Here is a 21,869-nt window from a genome sequence, read left to right on the forward strand (position 1 = left end):
CCATCCCATCTCCAGACCTGATGGTGGATCGCGTACTACTGGAATTCTACCTAGAGTTCGCTCCACCCCAGTACTTGACCTGGAGTTCGAAGAAAATTACAACTGTCAAGGTTCTGAAGCCCTATTCAGCAGGGAAGTTTGTTAATGTGAAATTCAAAGTGACTCGAGGCTCTAAAGGCTCGGCTCATAACTTCACCTTGCTGATCTACCGAACCTCAATCCCCACGACTAGATACTCCTCAACAATATCTTACTGTCAAATCCACAAGAGTATCAGCCGATCATTGACCGTGTCAAGCGAATGCTTGTATGCTACATTCACAAGGCAGCGAAGATGGACCAAGAGATTGCCTCTGCCATTCACAAGCAAACCACGATCAAAACTATGGGCAGAGCAAGCAATGTTAATACAATGGTCAAGGGCAAAATTGATTCGAAGTACCACACTGTGATGTTCATCAGAGGCGAAGGACAAAAATGCATGTTCACTTTTGTTGACAAACACCTCTTCTCAACTACTTGCTTGGAGCACATTTTGGAGATTATTCAGAGGTGTGATCAGAACACTGCAGCCGACAAGAAGATGTTTACTGATATGCTGAGATGGTACATTCAATTTCGGCAGACTCTTCTTGCTATCACCCCTCGGTTGTTGAAGGTGGTAAAGACTATGAACCCAACTCAAAGAAAGTGATCTCTCGCCTCATTTGACGCAAAGGGGGAGATTGTTGGGCTTATAGTGTTGCGTCATGGGCTCGGTCCTTAGCCCAGTTTTATTTGTCGATTTGGGCATATCCAACTGTGCATGTTTTATTCTAGGGTTTAGTATTTAAGTTGCATGCATGCAGTCTTTCTAGTTAACGCTTTTATTATTTTTCTGATTGAGTTTTTGTAAACCCTAGCTCGCCTCTACAGTGGCAGTTCTTCATCGATCTGAGTTTTATTCTCATCACATTTCTTTATAGTTTTTGGCCTAGTACCCCACCCACTTTGAGATTTCAGCTATAAGGAGGCCGAAATCCCCAACCTAGAACAACCTAGGTCATAAACACCTTAGATCCAACCCACTACGACCGAAATCAACATTGTGGAGGGATTAGGACCAAAATCACCAAGGGTACAAGGTGATTTCGGGCATGCCATGGCCAAAATCACCCTTTTGATCCTTCCTAAGGTGATTTCGGTGGTGAGAAAGGAATAAGGAAGTTGACTTCATTGATTGGATACTTCAACAATTTCCCATGTAGTTTAATATCCAACATATAACCAAGCAAATACCCAACATATTACCAAGTAAACATCCCATCCTAGTACTTCTTTCATTAAGGTCGAAGTCACCCATAAATAATCCACCATTTCCACTTCCAATAACTCCATTTCTTTAAAGACTTCTCCATTCTCTCACAAGGAAAATTTAGCACCAAGCCGCTAAGAATCAATTCTCCAAGATTTTTCTTAGTATGTTGGGAAGCACTCCTTGTTGATCTAGTATGTTATTACACTCTCTTGATAGTTTCATATTATTTACACATATTATATGTGTTAAAACCCTTAGAGTAACATCACTTTCAAAGAGTTCATCAACCCCATTCAAGAGTTTAGGCTTGGAAATCTTCATACCATCTCCTCAAACAACTCACAAACCCACTCAAGGTGAGTTTATACCCCCATATTTTAAAGCTTTTCTATCACACCCCCAAACCGAAACGACGGAAACGTTCGGGGGCAAACGACATCATGTATAGTATCACAACAATTGAATAATGGTAATCAAAGCAACAACAACCATTGTATTAATAGAATAATGTTTACATAGTATTTGAATCATGCACGATTGACTCCAAAATTAAATAACAAGTAAATAATCGAAGCTACTATGATCCATCATCTTGAACCAGGTGTGTGTACCTGTCTACTGGTATCCTGAGAATACAAGTAGGTTTTGAAAGAGTATCAGCATAAAGCTGGTGATTTCATAAGTGTTTGTTTTTGGAAAACTGTTCTTTGTTCTTTCGAAAAGTGCGTCATGTTCCTCCATAAAACCTTATATTTTCTGCTATAATGAAAGTTAATTGAAAATGATTTTTACTGGTTCCTTCTGCGAGTACTTAGTGTATACAAATCATGTAAAATCCAGATCGAACAAACAATCGATTGTGTGGTTCTGCCCTAAGAACACAACCAAACATGGAAAAGGAAATGAGGCGGAGGCCACACATTCCACTGGTTGTCGGATCCTCATGTGTATAATCCTGAATTGTTCACTAGATACTTACAAAGTTAACTATATTAGTCCTTTGATATCTGTTGAAAGTGTTCCTCGAGAAAATCCAATAATTTCTTATGGAAAGCATGATTAACCCATTCTTTCTATAACTTCTTAGTTCATACTAGTTACGTATAAACCAATATCGGATAGACAGTTAATTGTGTGGATCTGCTCTAAAGCCACAACCAAAAAAGGAACAGGGAATGAGGCAGAAACCACACACTCCACAGTCTATCAAAAATTCTTCATACGTAACCCGTATGCATAAACTAAGGAGTCTTGGAATTAATAATGAATATTCATTAGCTGAATAGTGACCCATTCGGTTGTAAAGTACTGATGTTTATCCTGGAAAATCCTATATTTTCCCTAAGTATAAGTTGTTGAATTATATGTTCCCATTAGTAAAGCTACCATACTTATATTGTGTAAGTATTGTTCTGTTTGAAAACCTTTGCATGAAAACCTTTACATGAAAACGTTTGCATGAAAACCTTTGTATGAAAATGTTTGTACGGAAACCCTGGCTACCCCCAGTAATGTATAGTAGTCTTATTACATAAATAAAACCAGTTGAAGACATGTTGTACGGTATATGGAAAGTGTTGTTAATACCATCCTGTGATCACCTACTACATACGAGTTATAGAAATCTAGATCGAATAGACAGTCAATTGGGTGATTCCGCCCTAAGCCCACAACACAAAAAGGAACATGAAATGAGGCAGAGTTCATACATCCCACTACATGTCGGATGTTAATGTCATATTAGCCTAATGTACATACTAAGTCATCACATAGTTACTAACCCTGTTGACTGTTTGTTAGGTATATTATTATGTAAACGAGTCGTTGTTTCACCTGTGGATTCTTATAACTATAATGATGGACTAATCCCAATACGACGTACTACGGACGTCGAAAATTGAACAGACGTTTGTCACCCCCGGTTGACTGTAGCTAATAGTCAGGGTGCGGGATTGTCCGTCCCGTATAGATCTATACAAAAACTCACGCTCTCCCTCCAGGAGACTCTAGTCATAAGGCGTATCACATTGTAGCTCTCTCAACGAATTCACTAATAATACTATGAAAACCCATTTTGACATTAACATGAATCCTTATAAAATAATATCTTTTACTTCATAATTCATAAGTTCGTTTCCTTTGTTCTGAAAACTGTTTTTGCAATGTTTGAATCCTAGCATGTTTTGTAAACTGATTTCAAGTCTAGTAGTAACGATGTTTACCATGTTTAGTAAGTTCTATGTTCAATGTGTGCTATTGATAGGTAAAAATAATAAACCAAACTATATTTTTAAACATATGATCTCTTGTGCTTTTACTTGTATCCCCCCCCCCCTCTTAAAACATTAAAACTCGGAAAAATAGGGGTATGAACTCACATTTAGTTGTGTGCGACCGTCGAATCAATGAACTGGAAACGAAGACCCTCAAGTTGTTGTACGTGGCACTTAATGAAATCCTAATAACAATTAAATACATATATATATCTAAATTAGCAATTTCGTTAGATAAAGTGTTGGAAAAGAACTTGCTTTGGGTTAAGGAATGTTACCGGTACTTGATTGAATCAGGGAAAGCGGGTTTTCAGTCTAATGTACCACTTAGGGAGTGTGTTCGGCCGTGAAAGGGAGTGTTCGGCCGTAGACTGCCTCTCGGAGGGGTACCACCTTTGAAAGTTTGAAGGGGTGTAAGATCAAGAGTCTAGAGAGAGAAAGAGAGGGTGTTTGGCAAGAAAATTGTAAATGAAGGGGTAGGGTCTCGTATTTATAGGGGTTGTCGTTGGTCTATGGTGGGGTCCACCCGGCATTGGCCGTAAACGAGTGTACGGCTGTACATGGGTTTACGGCCGTAGACTCATCTAGGCCGAAAATTCGTTTGTTTTTCAAGGACTTCGGCTTTTTGTGTGATTTTGGTTCCGACTTGTATATAAAATTTAATTACATATATAACTAAATGATTTTTCTAAACCAAGAAGTTTGACGGAAACTTATTGAAATTCAAATTTTATTAACGAAATTTGGATAACGAAAATGCAAAAAGGTTCAGGTTGTCACAGCATTCCCCCGTTAGAGGGAATTTCATCCCGAAATTCCAGCATAGAATACAATTCATGGACTTGGAAAAGATGAGGGTATCTCAAGTGTCTCATCGGATCGACACTTCTTGTAACGTCCAAAATTTCGAAACAATTAAAACTTTTCAAAAACCACTCATTTTAATAACGTTGTTACAAAAAGGTTTTCAATACATTACTTAACAAAGTATTTTCCCAGGTTCATATCATAAAACACCAACGCGAGGAACGGTACGATCACGCCTTTGCCTTGCCACAGACTCTTGAGAACCTGAAACATAAAACCACAACTGTAAGCCCGAAAGCTTAGTGAGATACCCCCAGAATACCAACCACATATACGCCTTTCCAGGCCCTGACCTTCCGGTCCATGTGTCTCAGGGGACTTCCGGTCCTACCCACGCCGACCTTCCGGTCCATCACACAACATAATCGCCTTCCGGCCCATAACATATTGCCTTCCGGCCCATAAGCATAAAATGCATATATATAAAATAACAAGCAACCATATAGCAGTTCATAGACAACAATCGATCAACAGATCACATATCATAGCATTACTCTAACAAGATACCCGTCTAGCCGGTCACTATCATAACATTACTCTATGAATCAGTCAACATACTAAATGCATACATACGCCTTTCCAGGTCATGACCTTCCGGTCCACATAGTAATGCCTTCCAGCCCATAACATGTATTGCCTTCCGGCCCATAACATATAACAACTGACAACTACCCGGATTTCCATCCGATAAAAGGGTTGGCATTGGTGCCATAAACCCTAGCGATATAGTGAGGATAACTCACCTCGAAACTGCCGACTGACCAGATAGCTCAAGCTGCTCCGATCACTGATACGATCTCCTCCTCTGGACAGTCACCAATGCACTGAACTCAAACAATAACAACAATTACCAAAATACCCCTGGAATCACTGGTAAATCCTTGGTCAAAGACAAGGTCAAAGTCAACCCCTGACTGACCCTACTCGCCGAGTCAACCCTAAGACTCGCCGAGTCCCCAGGCTCAGAACTTCACTCAACCCGCGACCTAACTCGCCGAGTCACCCCAAGACTCGCCGAGTTCAACGACTCTGAGTCCACTCGCCCTTAACTCACCGATTCCTTAAGGCACCCTTTCTACACGTCGAGTATCCCCTTTTTACTCGACGAGTTCCTCCTGGAAGAATCGCGGGGCCACCCCGACTCAACTCGCCGAGTCTGAAGAACAACTCGACGAGTCCCAGTTAATCTTCAAGCTACTCGCCGAGTCTGTTCATCGAACTCGGCGAGTCCATGCCATGCAACCGCTCAAACTGCATCCTGGGATCCGCATGGTTCCGAAATACACAAGCATGGGACCTTTTGGACCTCTAAAGGTCCTAATTCAGGGTTATGTTCGTTTGGGTAACAAAGCAATAATCCATCTAATCACCAAATGGGTTCCATAAACCCTAGATCCATACACACATCAATATAACAGAAATGATCCGAAATATTACCTGAATAACGCACTCTCTGTGTCCCCAAACCTCAGAATTTGAATCCCTTGCAGTTCCTTTAGCCAAGACTCCCCTCCTCCTTGCACCACAATTTCTACAAATCACCAATGGCCTTCAATCTTACTCTAGATGCCCACAGCCGCTTAGGGTTCTTCTCAGTAGACTAAAAGACGGACAACGACGGCATAAAGTGCGTTATATACGACCCAAACTTGAACGGTTAGGGTTTTCGCTAAACAGCGTAGACTCGCCGAGTCTATATCGGACTCGTCGAGTCCAGTCGCGAACCCGCGACCCGGTCTGCGATCCTACTCGGCGAGTCTGGGCTCCAACTCGCCAAGTCCCCTCTTAAAACACCCCCAAAATCATAATTATATCAATATTTGAAATTTCGGGCTGTTACAACTCTCCCCCACTAGAACTAGACTTCGCCCTCGAAGTCTCACTCTGAAAAATAGCCCCGGATGCTGCTCCCACATATCACGTTCCAGATCACAGTTCATTTCCGATCCCCTCCGGTGCTGCCACTGAACTAACACCAGAGGTATCTCCTTATTCCTCAGAACCTCGATCTTCCATTCTCTGATGACCACTGGCTTCTCGGCATAATTCAGGCTTGTATCCACCTGAATGTCTTTTAATGGAACCACTACCGACTCATCGGCTATATACTTCCTCAATTGCGACACATGAAAAATATCGTGGATTTGTCTCAAATCCGTGGGCAACTCCAACTGGTAGACCCTCAGGCCTACCCCCGCAATCACATGAAAAGGCCCAATATACCGGGGCCCCAACTTGCCCCTCTTCTTGAATCGAATCACTCCTCTCCCAGGAGAGGCCTTCAGGAGTACGAAGTCACCGACCTGAAACTCAAGCTCGGACCGGCGTCTGTCTGCATAACTTTCCTGTCGGCTCTGGGCGGTCAATAACCTCTGTCTCATCTGTTCAATCTGCTCTGTCGATTGAAGTCCGATCTCTGTACTGCACATCACTCTCTGTAACTGAAAATTACCCAAGATGCATCTCTACTCTAAATCTCAACGATCACTCGACCCATAAGGGTTAGGAAACCATGAACCACCGGATCCCCGATCCAAAGCCCACTTTGTCCATTCCGGACCGACTGAGAGATCCATTCTCGCTCTCAGAGCAACTCTCACAAGGTCTCCTCTTGCCATCGCATACACATGCTGAACTAGCCCCAACACCCGCAGGTTGGAAGACCCGATACACTGATGATATCCTCGAACATCTCCCAAGATGAACCACTACATCCACCCTACACTCTGATCAGAATCACACTGAGAATTTAAGATTCTCTCTCCCCCTGCATCCCTTTTGAGCCTCAACAGACATCCCCAAACCGGATGGGTTCCTACTTCGCTGCCGCGAACACGATTCTCGAAGCCATACTCGAAATACTCTAACCATAACTTTGCTCTACAGCTTTCATTCTCGTGAACTTGCACTCCCCTTCGGAGTTACACACCTTTCTCTTTTCCTTCCAAGGGACCCTCTTGGCCATAATGCCACTCCAATTGGTGCCAGGGTGCTTGCCCCAAGCGTCACCACCCTTTTTGCGTAACCGCTATTCACATACTCTGGTTCTCATTGCAGGGGCCCTCAATCCCATGCACTCTCTCCACTCAGCAAAATCACTGCCTCAGCTAAACAAGATCACTAACCCGGGGCCAGACCTTCCAATGCAATCACACTGCAACATACACGATCCGCAATCTCAAACTGATCCAGCAATACCAACAGAGTCTCCAGCATGGCTGGACCGACTCTCATAACACATACTAGCCACTCGAGGCTATATCTCTGTGGGTCCGTACACCCAAACTCTACGAACCCTCAGGTTCTAATTCTGGGAACCTTCCGGTTCCAGCTCTAGAAACATGCACAACATAATCCCGTGGGATTAATGCAGTACAACCCATCACGTACCTCAAACATACCAATACTCTGATCGCATAACCCCAGTTACTTACTCAAGCTTGATCCCGGCCTTCTCTCAGGCCTCCACAATCAAATGCCCTAGGTCTGTATCCCGCCCCGCATACCCGACACTCGCTCTCGTCGGCCTATACTCTGAGCTGACAAACACTGCTGAATCCCAACAGCTAAGCACCCTCACATACTCATCGATCTCCCGGAGAATTCTCCAATTCTCCCCCACTAAAGCACTGACTAACTGCCACCGATCGTCATTAACGACCTTTCAGAACAATCCTGCACAAAGAGAACATTTACCCACTGACTGCTTCCCACAAGCATAAGCAACCCTCAGCAAAACACATCTCCTCCCTGATCAATCCACTCAAAAGAATCCGGTCTTTCAATTGTCCACTCTACGACTGCAGATGCTACCCGACATTCAACCCAGTGCCGCATCTCCACTAACAACCCTCACGAACGATAACCAACGGAATCCCCAACAATAACCCGTAACCAAACCCACAACCTGCCAAAGGATGAATACCACATCAAAAACCGCACAAGGCTACCGGCACCAAAACACCAAACTATAACCATACCAAACCATCAGGGAACAACGAATGCCAAAGCGAAACCTGAAGCACCAATTCATAACCATGCCAAACCCGCGAAACAACGAATACCCGAAATCCACACAAGATACCAGCACAAACAACACGCCACAATCAATGCAAGACAATCAAGACATCAAGAAAGCATCATACCCGCAGCTGCCTCCGGCACTGCTCCGTCTCCCTCTGCCGCAAGCCGATAAGCACGACCTTGAGCCCTTGGGGCTCCGCTCCATCCTGTCCTCCTCCTGAACTCCTCAAGGTGGCCGGTGCTAGAGCCTGTACCGGTCCTGCAGAAAGCTGTGGACATTTGACCCTCAAATGTCCAACCTGCCGACACTGATAACAAATCCTCAAATCCCGAATTGGCACTGACTGCCGACAATCCCGTGCACCGTGCCCCTCCTTTCTGCACTTGCGGCATGCACCACCAGACCAGCAAGCTCCGGTGTAACCCCTTCCACACTTCCCACAAGTGTGGCCGTTCCGATCCCCCATTCTAACATCTACGGTCCTGGACCGTTTCGGCGCCGACTGCGACTGCATCGGGGCCTGCCTCAGCTCACGCAACTGCAACTCAACCTCTAATGGCGGCCTCCTGCAACTCCAACAAGGTCTCACGCCTCTGCGCAGGCACGAACTGTCTGATATCCCTCTTGAGCATACTCAGATATCAGGACATCTGAGCCTGCTCTGAAGCGAACTCAGGGCAAAACATCGCCCTCTCAATAAACATCCTGGTGCTCTCAGTCACCGACTCCAAATCCTGCTTCAACTCAAGGAACTTCCGAGCCAATCTCTCCTTTTCATCCCGCGGAACATAGCGAGTACTGAACATCTCTCTGAATTGATCTCATGAAACCGCAGCCCTCTGCGCATCGGAAAATGACCTCGTAGTCAATCTCCATCAATCCTTCGCTCCTAGCCTCAACAGGTTCAGAGCACACCTCACCCTCTGATCAGCAGGGCATAAACTCGTGGAGAAATACCCCTCCATGTCTGATAACCATCTCATAGCAACAATCGGGTCCTGAACCCTATCGAATGTGGGAGGCTTCGTATAATAGAAGTCCCGATACTGAAAACCCCGACTAGCTCCTCCCCTTGCCGCTGCTACAGCCCTTGTAGCCGCCGCGGCAACCGTCTCTGCGAGAGCCGCATATCGCTCATCGAAATACTCAATCATGGCGGTCTTGATCGACCCAAACAACTCCGGCAACTCAGCCCGGAACAATGCAGCAACCCCATCACGCAGGATCTCACGAATCCTCGCATCCCGCTCGCTCGTGCTCGTCCGATCGATAACCTTCGACGGCACTGATCCACCCGGAACTCGCTCTCCAGCTCCCGATCCTGATCCGGATCCACTATCATCATGCCTCGAGATCTCCGTAATGAAGGCACCCTACCAATCTCAGACACTTCCCAAAATCCTGGGATCCAACTCTCGCAACCCTACCCTAGAGACCATGGTTTCCCTGATACGCGTATGGGTCCTGTGCTTTCAGTAGTACGGGCCCATACTACCTTCCACACCTACCCATATTTGTATGAAGTACTACCACAATACCCTAGGGAACATGCATAACAACTATCGACCCTCACCACTAGAGGAACACTGAGAACATCCCATAAGGGACCCTAGGCTACAGGCATCACATATCAGGCAACATTATCATGAATTCCTGAAGATCCCTAGCCTAACTCTAGCATGCTGTTCTATCAAGCTCAAATAAACAAATATCATGTATGGTATCTTGGGGTTACTTACTGGCTCCGGCTGATCATACCTCCGCGTCCTCCTTTTACCAAATTTGAAAACCATTTTAATTTCTCATTTTAAAATCCTCCTCGATTTGAGACTGGAGTCACACGAATGTTTCCCCAATTCACTCAAACCAAGGCTCTGATACCAACTTGTAACGTCCAAAATTTCGAAACAATTAAAACTTTTCAAAAACCACTCATTTTAATAACGTTGTTACAAAAAGGTTTTCAATACATTACTTAACAAAGTATTTTCCCAGGTTCATATCATAAAACACCAACGCGAGGAACGGTACGATCACGCCTTTGCCTTGCCACAGACTCTTGAGAACCTGAAACATAAAACCACAACTGTAAGCCCGAAAGCTTAGTGAGATACCCCCAGAATACCAACCACATATACGCCTTTCCAGGCCCTGACCTTCCGGTCCACGTGTCTCAGGGGACTTCCGTCCCTGCTGGGTAAACCTTCCGGTCCTACCCACGCCGACCTTCCGGTCCATCACACAACATAATCGCCTTCCGGCCCATAACATATTGCCTTCCGGCCCATAAGCATAAAATGCATATATATAAAATAACAAGCAATCATATAGCAGTTCATAGACAACAACCGATCAACAGATCACATATCATAGCATTACTCTAACAAGATACCGGTCTAGCCGGTCACTATCATAACATTACTCTATGAATCAGTCAACATACTAAATGCATACATACGCCTTTCCAGGCCATGACCTTCCGGTCCACATAGTAATGCCTTCCGGCCCATAACATGTATTGCCTTCCGGCCCATAACATATAACAACTGACAACTACCCGGATTTCCATCCGATAAAAGGGTTGGCATTGGTGCCATAAACCCTAGCGATATAGTGAGGATAACTCACCTCGAAACTGCCGACTGACCAGATAGCTCAAGCTGCTCCGATCACTGATACGATCTCCTCCTCTGGACAGTCACCAATGCACTGAACTCAAACAATAACAACAATTACCAAAATACCCCTGGAATCACTGGTAAATCCTTGGTCAAAGACAAGGTCAAAGTCAACCCCTGACTGACCCTACTCGCCGAGTCCCCAGGCTCAGAACTTCACTCAACCCGCGACCTAACTCGCCGAGTCACCCCAAGACTCGCCGAGTTCAACGACTCTGAGTCCACTCGCCCTTAACTCACCGATTCCTTAAGGCACCCTTTCTACACGTCGAGTATCCCCTTTTTACTCGACGAGTTCCTCCTGGAAGAATCGCGGGGCCACCCCGACTCAACTCGCCGAGTCTGAAGAACAACTCGACGAGTCCCAGTTAATCTTCAAGCTACTCGCCGAGTCTGTTCATCGAACTCGGCGAGTCCATGCCATGCAACCGCTCAAACTGCATCCTAGGATCCGCATGGTTCCGAAATACACAAGCATGGGACCTTCTGGACCTCTAAAGGTCCTAATTCAGGGTTATGTTCGTTTGGGTAACAAGGCAATAATCCATCTAATCACCAAATGGGTTCCATAAACCCTAGATCCATACACACATCAATATAACAGAAATGATCCGAAATATTACCTGAATAACGCACTCTCTGTGTCCCCAAACCTCAGAATTCGAATCCCTTGCAGTTCCTTTAGCCAAGACTCCCCTCCTCCTTGCACCACAATTTCTACAAATCACCAATGGCCTTCAATCTTGCTCTAGATGCCCACAGCCGCTTAGGGTTCTTCTCAGTAGACTAAAAGACGGACAACGACGGCATAAAGTGCGTTATATATGACCCAAACCTGAACGGTTAGGGTTTTCGCTAAACAGCGTAGACTCGCCGAGTCTATATCGGACTCGTCGAGTCCAGTCGCGAACCCGCGACCCGGTCTGCGATCCTACTCGGCGAGTCTGGGCTCCAACTCATCGAGTCCCCTCTTAAAACACCCCCAAAATCATAATTATATCAATATTTGAAATTCCGGGGTGTTACACTTCTTTAGGATCAGTAGGGTAGTTGGGTTCCATAAATCCCTCGTGTTCTCTAATGAATTTCAGATCCTCGTTGGGTGTTTTAGCGGATCATCGATGTTGTATCTACTGTTCTGGTCTGTGAAGGGTGTGTAGGTTTAGCTTGCTCAACTATGTTCATCCAACTGGTAGGATGCTCATTCGTAGATCCGAGTAGCTTTTATCCTGAAGTTCATGGTAGGACTCATACCTGGTTCATCTATCATTGTCTCGTGTATACAAGTCATATATAATTAAGATTGATAACATAGTCGGACGGGTGGCTCTGCCCTAGGTCAAAAACCAGACAAGGAACAGGAGATAGGGTGGAAACACACATCCTAAGTCCGTAGAATCTTAATTAGATACCACCCTCGAGTGTACATTTAACATCGATAGGATAATCGTATCTGTCCCTATCCTCTATGCTTGAACTTGACTTGCTGGGCGAGTGGTGTTTCGAAAATGGTCTGTTGAGGGTGCTTAAGGAAGGTTCTGGGTGGATACCCTACTCCTCGCATGAGTATTTCGGAGGTTTGAAGCGAGATGAAATTTTGAGGTTCGCATCTAGTTTGACGTTATGAGTGACGAGAGTTTTGTTATTCGGTCGGTTTAAGGCAGAGGGTCTCCTCGGTGACACGTGGGTTTGGTATAATGCAAACCCAGTCATACTAAGTGGGATGACATCGTAGGATTATGTGTTAAGTTAGTTCGGAAGGAGTGTTTCTTTATGCTGTCAGTGTATCTGTGTGTGAACATTTCTAGTGCTTTCTGTGTTGACCTTGTTATTACTACTGTGAATGTTTTGTACTGTATGAAGTGTACTAACCGAGAAATTGTTCTAGTGAATAATACTTGATATTATGATCCATATGTGGTTCCTCTATAATCGCTTGGTGTCTACAAGTCATATATAATTAAGATATATAAGACAGTCGACTGGGTGACTTTACCCTAAATGCACAACCAGACAAGGAACAGGAAATAAGGCGGAATCACGCACTCTAAGTCTATTGGTTCTTAATTATATATGGCGCTAATGTCTACACCAAGTCATTATAGCTTACCAAAAAGAGAATTTAGTTTCTACATAAACTATGTGCTTTGTTTAAACGAGGAAGAAAATATTATAGTTAGAATTTAGTTGTGAGATGGTTTCCTTGAAAATGTAGGTTTGGGAAATGATTCGAGTTGGAAGACGTACCGATGTTCTCGCGGGTTTCCGGGGTAGACTCTCCTATAGTGATCCTTAGCATTCCTCCCTCTTCACCATGGTTCCTGGCCAATAGACAATCTCTCCTGTAATGTCCCGTTTCACCACATCCGTGGCAGATTTGACGTACTTCCTCAAATGGGACCTGAGAGATTGGTCATGTTGGTGCCCTACATAAGTGGATGGTGTGTCCCGTTCTGAGGTAGTTCTTGCAATAGAACTTTCGACACCTTCTGATATGATGAAAGTTGCACTTATTGCATTTAGTAAGGGTTCCAGCATAACGACTACCTGGTGTTGATGTGGTTGGTGTCGTAGCAGCATAGGCCGCACCTGTCTATTTTCCCTTGGAGGGTTATGGTGTTGATTGTCTCTTCTTTCTGCTCTTGGGCCTTTGATTATCATCACCTCTTTTGGTTGACCCATGAACGGGGTCCATTATGCCGTGGCGGATCCCATAATCCACCAATGTTTGAGCCAGGCGTTTGGCAATGTCAAACGTAAGAGGCTTCGCTGCTAATACGTTTCCTTGGATTGGAAAAGGTAGTCCCTAAATGTATCTCTCTACCTTCTTGCTCTCCGGGGTAACCATCCCAAGGCATAGTGCAGCTAGGTCGTTGAATCTATCAATATAGGCTTCTATGTCCAAGCCTCCCATGGTAAGATTCCATAGCTCGTGCTCTAGCTTCTGTACCTCGCCCCTCGGGCATTATTCTTCCAACATCATATCCTTTAGATTTTCCCATCCCATTGCATTTGCTATTGGAAGAGTCAATGATTTGACATGGCTATTCCACCATGTAAGGGCCCTGTTAGAGAAGGTGCAGGCAACAAACTTCACTTTGCTTCCTTCGGGGCACGCGCATAACCGAAAATCGATTCGGTCTTTTCGAACCATCGCATCAGGGTGATGACTCCCCCATTTCCATCGAAGGATTTGGATCCACAAATCATGAAGTCTTTGTATGAGCACTCCCTTGTATGTCCGTGGTTAAAGTTGTTGGTACCACTACCCGATCCACCGATACCACTTGCACGGATTTGAGTCATGACAGCTATCACTGCGGCTGTTACTGTCGCCTGAAAGACAACTGGGTCATACTGAGGAGGTAATGGCGGTGGTTCGTTGTTTGTTGTTTTTGTTCGACTTCTTCGGTGGCATCTTCCTGCCAAAAGGTTTAAAAGACGAAATGAGGGTAAGTCATTAGTGGTTACAAATCAAGTGTACTCTGAATCGAAGTTATCTTAGTTCTGATTGTTTCATGTTCTGACGTTTGAAGTAATTCATAACATAGGTCTATGCAACATAGACTTATGAATTTGATAGTGACTACCCTCTAAATGAAATCATGGGATCTGGTTTATTGTTATTAGTTGATATGATAGAGACGATAAGCCTAACACATAGTGTGAGAAGTGTAATCACTAACTCACTAAATCATATTTATTAGTTATTTATCAGTATGTCGTATATGGTGCTCTACCACCTTGCGCGCCTCGGAAGGGGTTTTTGTTCTAGTTATGATGGTCCTGAATTCAGCTGTGAGGGTTTGCTGTTTCTAGGCTTTCTTATGGTTTTCATATTCACTATAGATCATGCTTCGGGTTTTACCAAAGATCTCCATCACTTCCTGATGGAAGATTTGCATCCTCATATGATTCCTTCTAGGAACCCTCTTTATGAATCCTCTCTGGTTCCTCCTTGATTCCTCTGTTGGTGATTGTAGTGGAGTGGCTATCTATATCTAGGTTGCTCATGTGAGAATGGGAATGTCTAAAGAATCCTATAAGATTAAGTAAGACATTTCTTATGTAGTTATTGATGATCCAAACTGGGTCCTCCTATAGTCAAGCAGTGCATACAAGTTGTATATAACTAAGATCATATAGACCTTCGAATATGTGATCCTACTCCAAAACCACAACCAAACAAGGAAAAGGTAGTAGAGCGAAGATCACCAATTCTAAGTCTATAAGATCCCAATTATATATAACCCTGGAAGCATGTACTTCGCAACTATAGACCTTCCAGTAAAGGTCTTTTAGTTCTCATTTAAGTTTGTTATAGTGCCTAAAATACTCCTATAGTATTTTATCTTTATGTTTTGTTCTAAGGATACTCTGTATATAGATTTAGGTAAGTTTTAGACTCATTGTAACACTACCATCCCTCCCAAACACATGTTGGTCATATCTCAAAATGAATATAGTTGATCATGTTATATTTATTCAAAATATCATTACATAACTTCTTAGGTTTGGCTGTAGTGTCCAACATTTAAATACTTTTGTTTGTTTTGTTCTTATTTGTTCTTATTGTGATACTTGTTCTTATATGTATGCTTATTAGTATACTTATCGTAAAATACTTATATTTTAAAAGTATACTTTTAGTCAGAGCACTCTGACCCCATTGAATTTATAGTTGTATATCTTTTACTGGTTGATATACTAAGTTCACTATAAATAATGCTCTGACACCAATCTGTCACACCCCTAAACCGAAACGGCAGAAACATTCTGGGGCGGAGGACGTCATGTATAGTATCACAACAATTGAATAATAGTAATCAAAGCAACAACAACCATTATATTAATAGAATAATGTTTACATAGTATTTGAATCATGCACGATTGACTCGAAAATGAAATAACAAGTAAAGACTCGAAGCTACTATGCTTTATCTTCTTGAACCCGGTGCATGTACCTCTCTACTAGTGTCCTGAGAATACAAGTACATTTTGAAAGAGTACCAGCATAAAGCTGGTGAGTTTATAAGCATTTGTTTTTGGAAAACTGTTCTTTGTTCTTTCAAAAAGTGCATTATGTTCCTCCAGAAAACCTTATAATTTCTGCTATAATGAAAGTTACGTGAAAATGATCTTTACAGGTTCCTTATGCGAGTACTTAGTGTATACAAATCATGTACAATCCAAATCGAACAAACAACCGATTGTGTGGTTCTACCCCAAGCCCACAACCAAACAAGCAACAACAAATGAGGCGGAGGCCACACATTGCACTGGTTGTCAGATCCTCACGTGCATAATCCTGAAGTATTCACTAGATACTTACAAAGTTAACTGTATTGGTCCTTGATATCTGTTGAAAGTGTTCCTCAAGAAAACCCAATATTTTCTTATAGAAAGCATGATTAACCCATTCCTTCTATGACTTCTTAGTTCATATTAGTTACATATAAATCAATATCGCATAGACAGTTAATTGTGTGGATCTGCCTTAACCCACAACCAAACAAGGAACATGGAATGAGGCGGAAACCACACATTCCGCAGTCTATCAAATATTCTTCATACGTAACCCGGATGCATAAAATAAGGAGTCGTGGAATTAATAATGAATATTCATTAGTTGAATAATGAACCATTCGGTTGTAAAGTACTGATGTTTATCCTGGAAAATCCTATATTTTCCCTAAGTACAAGTTGTTGAATTATTTGTTTCCATTCCTAGAGTATAAGTATCTACCATACTTATGTTGTTTAAGTATTGTTCTGTTTGAAAAACTTTGTATGAAAACCATTACACGAAAACCTTTGCATGAAAACCTTTGTATGAAAACCCTGGATGCCCCTAGTAATGTATAGTAGTCTTATTACATAAATAAAACCAATTCAAAATGTGTTGTATGGTATACTGAAAGTGTTGTTAATACCCTCCTGTGATCACCTAGTACATACGGGTTATAGAAATATAGATCGAACAGACAGTCGATTGGGTGATTTCACCCTAAGCCCACAACCAAACAAGGTACAGGAAATGAGGCGGAGTTCACACATCCCACTACATACTAAGTCATCACATAGTTACTAACCTTGTTGACTGTTTGTTAGGTATATTATTACGTGAACGAGTCGTTGTTTCACCTGTGGATTCTTATAACTATACTGATGGACGAATACCAATACGACGTACTTTGGTAATCAAAAACTGAACAGACGTTTGTCACCCCCGATTGACTGTAGCTAATAGTCAGGGTGTGGGATTGTATGTCCCGTATAGCTCTATACACAAACTCATGCTCCTCCTCCAGGAGACTCTAGTTATAAGGCGTCTCACACTGTAGTTCTCTCAACGAATTCACTAATAATACTATGAAAACCCATTTTGACATTAACATGAATCCTTATAAAATAATATATTTTACTTCATAATTCATAAGTTTGTTTCCTTTGTTCTGAAAACTGTTTTTGCAATGTTTGAATCCTAACATGTTTTGTAAACTGATTTCAAGTCTAGTAGTAACGTTGTTTACCAGGTTTAGTAAGTTCTATGTTCATTGTTTGCTATTGATAGGTAAATATAATAAACCAAACTATATTTTTAAACATAAAATTTCTTGTGCTTTTACTTGTATCCCCCCCCCCCCCTTAAAACATTAAAACTCAGAAAATATAGGGGTATGAACTCACAGTTAGTTGTGTGCGAGCGTCGAATCAATGAACTGGAAACGAACACCCTCAAGTTGTTGTATGTGGCACTTAACAAAATCCTAATAACAATTAAATACATATATGTATCTAAATTAGCAATTTCGTTAGATAAAGTGTTGGAAAACACTTGCTTTAGGTTAAGGAATGTTACTGGGACTTGATTGAATCAAGGAAAGTGGGTTTTCAGTCTAATGTACCAATTAGGGAGTGTGTTCGGCCGTGAAAAGGAGTTTACGACCATGAACCGTGTACAGCCTTAGACTGCCTCTCGAAGGGTGTACGGCCTTTGAAGGTTTGAAGGGGTTTACGGTCAAGAGTCTAGAGAGAGAAAGAGAGGGTGTTCGGCCAGAAAAGTGTAAATGAGGGGTAGGGTCTCGTATTTATAGGGGTTGAAATTGGTCGGTGGTGGGGTCCATCCGACATTGACCATAAACGAGTGTACGGCCGTACACGGGTTTACAGCCGTAGACTCATCTAGGCCGAAAAATGGTTTGTTTTTCAAGGACTTCGATTTTTGCGTGATTTTGGTTCCGACTTATATATAAAATTTAATTATATAAAACTAAATGATTTTTCTAAACCATGAAGTTTGACGGAAACTTAATGAAATTCAAATTTTATTAATGGAATTGGGATAACGGAAATGGAAAAAGATTCGGATTGTCACATTTTCCATGTTTTGGGGGGGGGGGGGGGGGGGGATTGTCACATTTTCCATGTTTTAGGTGGGAATACAAGTCAAAAAAAAATTATCATACAAGTATTTGCATGTTTCATCTTTATGTTAAAGTATAATCCATTATTTGTACAAGATGCGGTTTTCACTAGCTTTTGTACAAATATTTGTGATGTATTAGTTTTCATGTGCAAAACTACCAAGAACAAAACATTATCTATGTTATAAAAATCATGAGAAAAATTTATGATTTGCAAAAACTATTAAGGTTTTTGGAAATCTTTTACTAAAATATAGTCTTTCTAACAAAAATGAGTAGATTCTAGTTATTTCACTATTTTGTGGGTTACAACCCAAAAATATGATGTTGAACTTACACTTTGAAACTAGACTAAATATTTACTATGTGTTTATATAAATGTTATTGACAAACATACATGATAAACTATAATTGGTATAGTTTGGGAGTTAAAAACACTACACTATTATTTCAGAAGAAATAAATAATTATTAAAGGTATAATTATTATACTTACAAGATAACAAATTTTCAGTACAATAGATGTAAACCAGTTGAGACACTACTTCATTGTACCTACTAGAGTACCCACTAAAGCCCTGAATTATAACCAGGGTCTCTTATAGGGAGAGCTTGACAGTTGTGTATAGATCTATACGGGATTGACAACCCTACACCAAAATTATTAGCAGCAGTTAGACCGACAGGTCTGGGGTGACAAATGGCGCAACAGTTTCGATGCCCGAAGAACGTCGTTCAGGACAGTAGTCGCATTAGTATGGTTATAATAACTCACATAGAGTATCGACAACACATCTGGTTTACGGGATAAACATACATTCAAGTAGTTTTATACAATGATAAAATCACTTGTATTCTCACGCCACTAGTCGTTCAGTACACCATTTCTTACATTATTAGTCTTTCGATTGAGACTTACAGTTCATTTATAAGAAAATATTGGATTTTCTGGAATTATACACTATCATTTTACACGAAACAATTATAAACTCCTTTGCATACGAAAACGCTTATAGACTCACCAACTTAATCTTTGACACTTTTCAAAATCACTTGTATTCTCAGGAACCAGTAAACATGTAACCACAAGCGTTTTTGGTGGATGGGACGTCGTCGAATCTCGTTATTCAATTTGTCTTATGCACTTGATATTATGTAAACAATATTTTTAGTACAATCTACACATATATTCTTATGTAATGGTTCAAATGGTTGATCTCTATTATTCAATTGTTATAATATTGTGCATGAAGCCATCCGCCCCCATACGTTTCTCCCGTTCTGGTTTGGGGGTGTGACAAAAAATTAGGAAAAGTGAAGTTATAAAAACAAAAACTATAATCTTTTTTAATTATTTTTTTGATGAAATTAAAAAAAAATAATGTTAAAAAAACAAATCTTGAGAAGCATGTAAAAAACAAACTTTTATATATATATATATATATATATATATATATATATATATATATATATATATATATATATATATATATATACACGAAAAGTGAAGTTATAAAAACAAAAACTATAATCTTTTTTAATTATTTTTTTGATGAAATTAAAAAAAAATAATGTTAAAAAAACAAATCTTGAGAAGCATGTAAAAAACAAACTTTTATATATATATATATATATATATATATATATATATATATATATATATATATATATATATATATATATATATATATACCAAAAGTGAAGTTATAAAAACAAAAACTATAATATTTTTTAATTATTTTTTTGATGAAATTAAAAAAAAATAATGTTAAAAAAACAAATCTTGAGAAGCATGTAAAAAACAAACTTATATATATATATATATATATATATATATATATATATATATATATATATATATATATATATATATATATATATATATATATATATATATATATATATATATATATATATATATTAGGAAACATAATGAGCGTGATAATCACGGCCCTAAAGAGTTGATAAATAAGCTAATTTTAATTGGTTCGAGGAAAAACACGATATCAGAGCAATTTATAGTTCTTACTACTATCATCTTCAAACATATATTAATATGAACATATATTCACACAATGCACACCACATCATAATCAACACCCAAAATCACGGTTTCACCTTAGCCTACTGATAACTAAAGTATTACAATTACATGTTGAAGTTCAAAAAAGATTACACGGCCAAATTCTAGTACTACAATTACATGTTGAAGTTCACAAAAGATTACACGACCAAATTCTAATATAAACATTTATTTTTCCTAAAATACAACACTAGTCTCCGTCCTCAAACTGCTGTTGTAATGGAAACAATGTAGACTTACTGAACTTAGTAATGAAATTAACTACCTCAAATAACAGATGAACAAAAGTAACCCCAAATTTATCTTTATTTCATAATTAGAACAGTTAAATATTAACGCCGCTAATAATCTTCTTCAAATGGATTTTTTCCAATTAATACTTGCACATATTTATAAGTCATTGTTTTTCGGAACACACTAATAATTGGCTTATATAACCTATATAACAAGAATCAGAATATGGGTTTTAATCGATACATAATAGTAAAAAAAATACTTGGTATCACATGCAATACTCCTACAACATTGTTAGTTAATGATATGTTGGGAGGTTGGGGGAAAGGGTAGAGGAAAAAGTTAAATAGTGGTTGTATCTAGGGGTGTTCGTTTGAATGGATCGGTTTGATCCAAATCCAATTAAGTGAATCCAAATTGATTTCGGTTTTAAAAACATGGATCCGAATAGTCCAAACTAAATTTAAATCCAATCCGATCCGATCCAATTACAATTCGGTTGGATCGGCTTTTATAATTCGGTTTTAAAAAACCGAAACATTTTAACACGAAAAATAATTATAAGATTACTAAACTTTACACAAGAATAAAAAAAATTACTTAGTTGTGATTTGAGATTAATAAACAACTAATAAGAAAATATATTATAGTTAGAAAACTTTTGAGTGAACATGCATATTAATGTTTTTTTATTCGGTGAAACGTTCCTATTTGAAAAAATAAATTACAAAATTAATAAAAAACTATAGATATATATTATAAATAGATAAATAAGAAATGTTTATTCGGTTTTTTTGGACTATTCGGTTCTTATTTTATAAACCAAAACCAATCCGAAATCCAAAATAATAATTCGGTTTTGTTGAAAACCAATCCAAAAATCCGAATATCCAAACCAAATTGTCCAATCTAAATTGTCCAATTGGATAATTCGGTTTTATCCGAATAGTGAACAGTCCTAGTTGTATAATGATAAAGAGAAAATGT

The sequence above is a fragment of the Lactuca sativa genome, chromosome 4 (assembly GCF_002870075.4).
Source record: "Lactuca sativa cultivar Salinas chromosome 4, Lsat_Salinas_v11, whole genome shotgun sequence".
Lineage (NCBI taxonomy): Eukaryota > Viridiplantae > Streptophyta > Magnoliopsida > Asterales > Asteraceae > Lactuca > Lactuca sativa.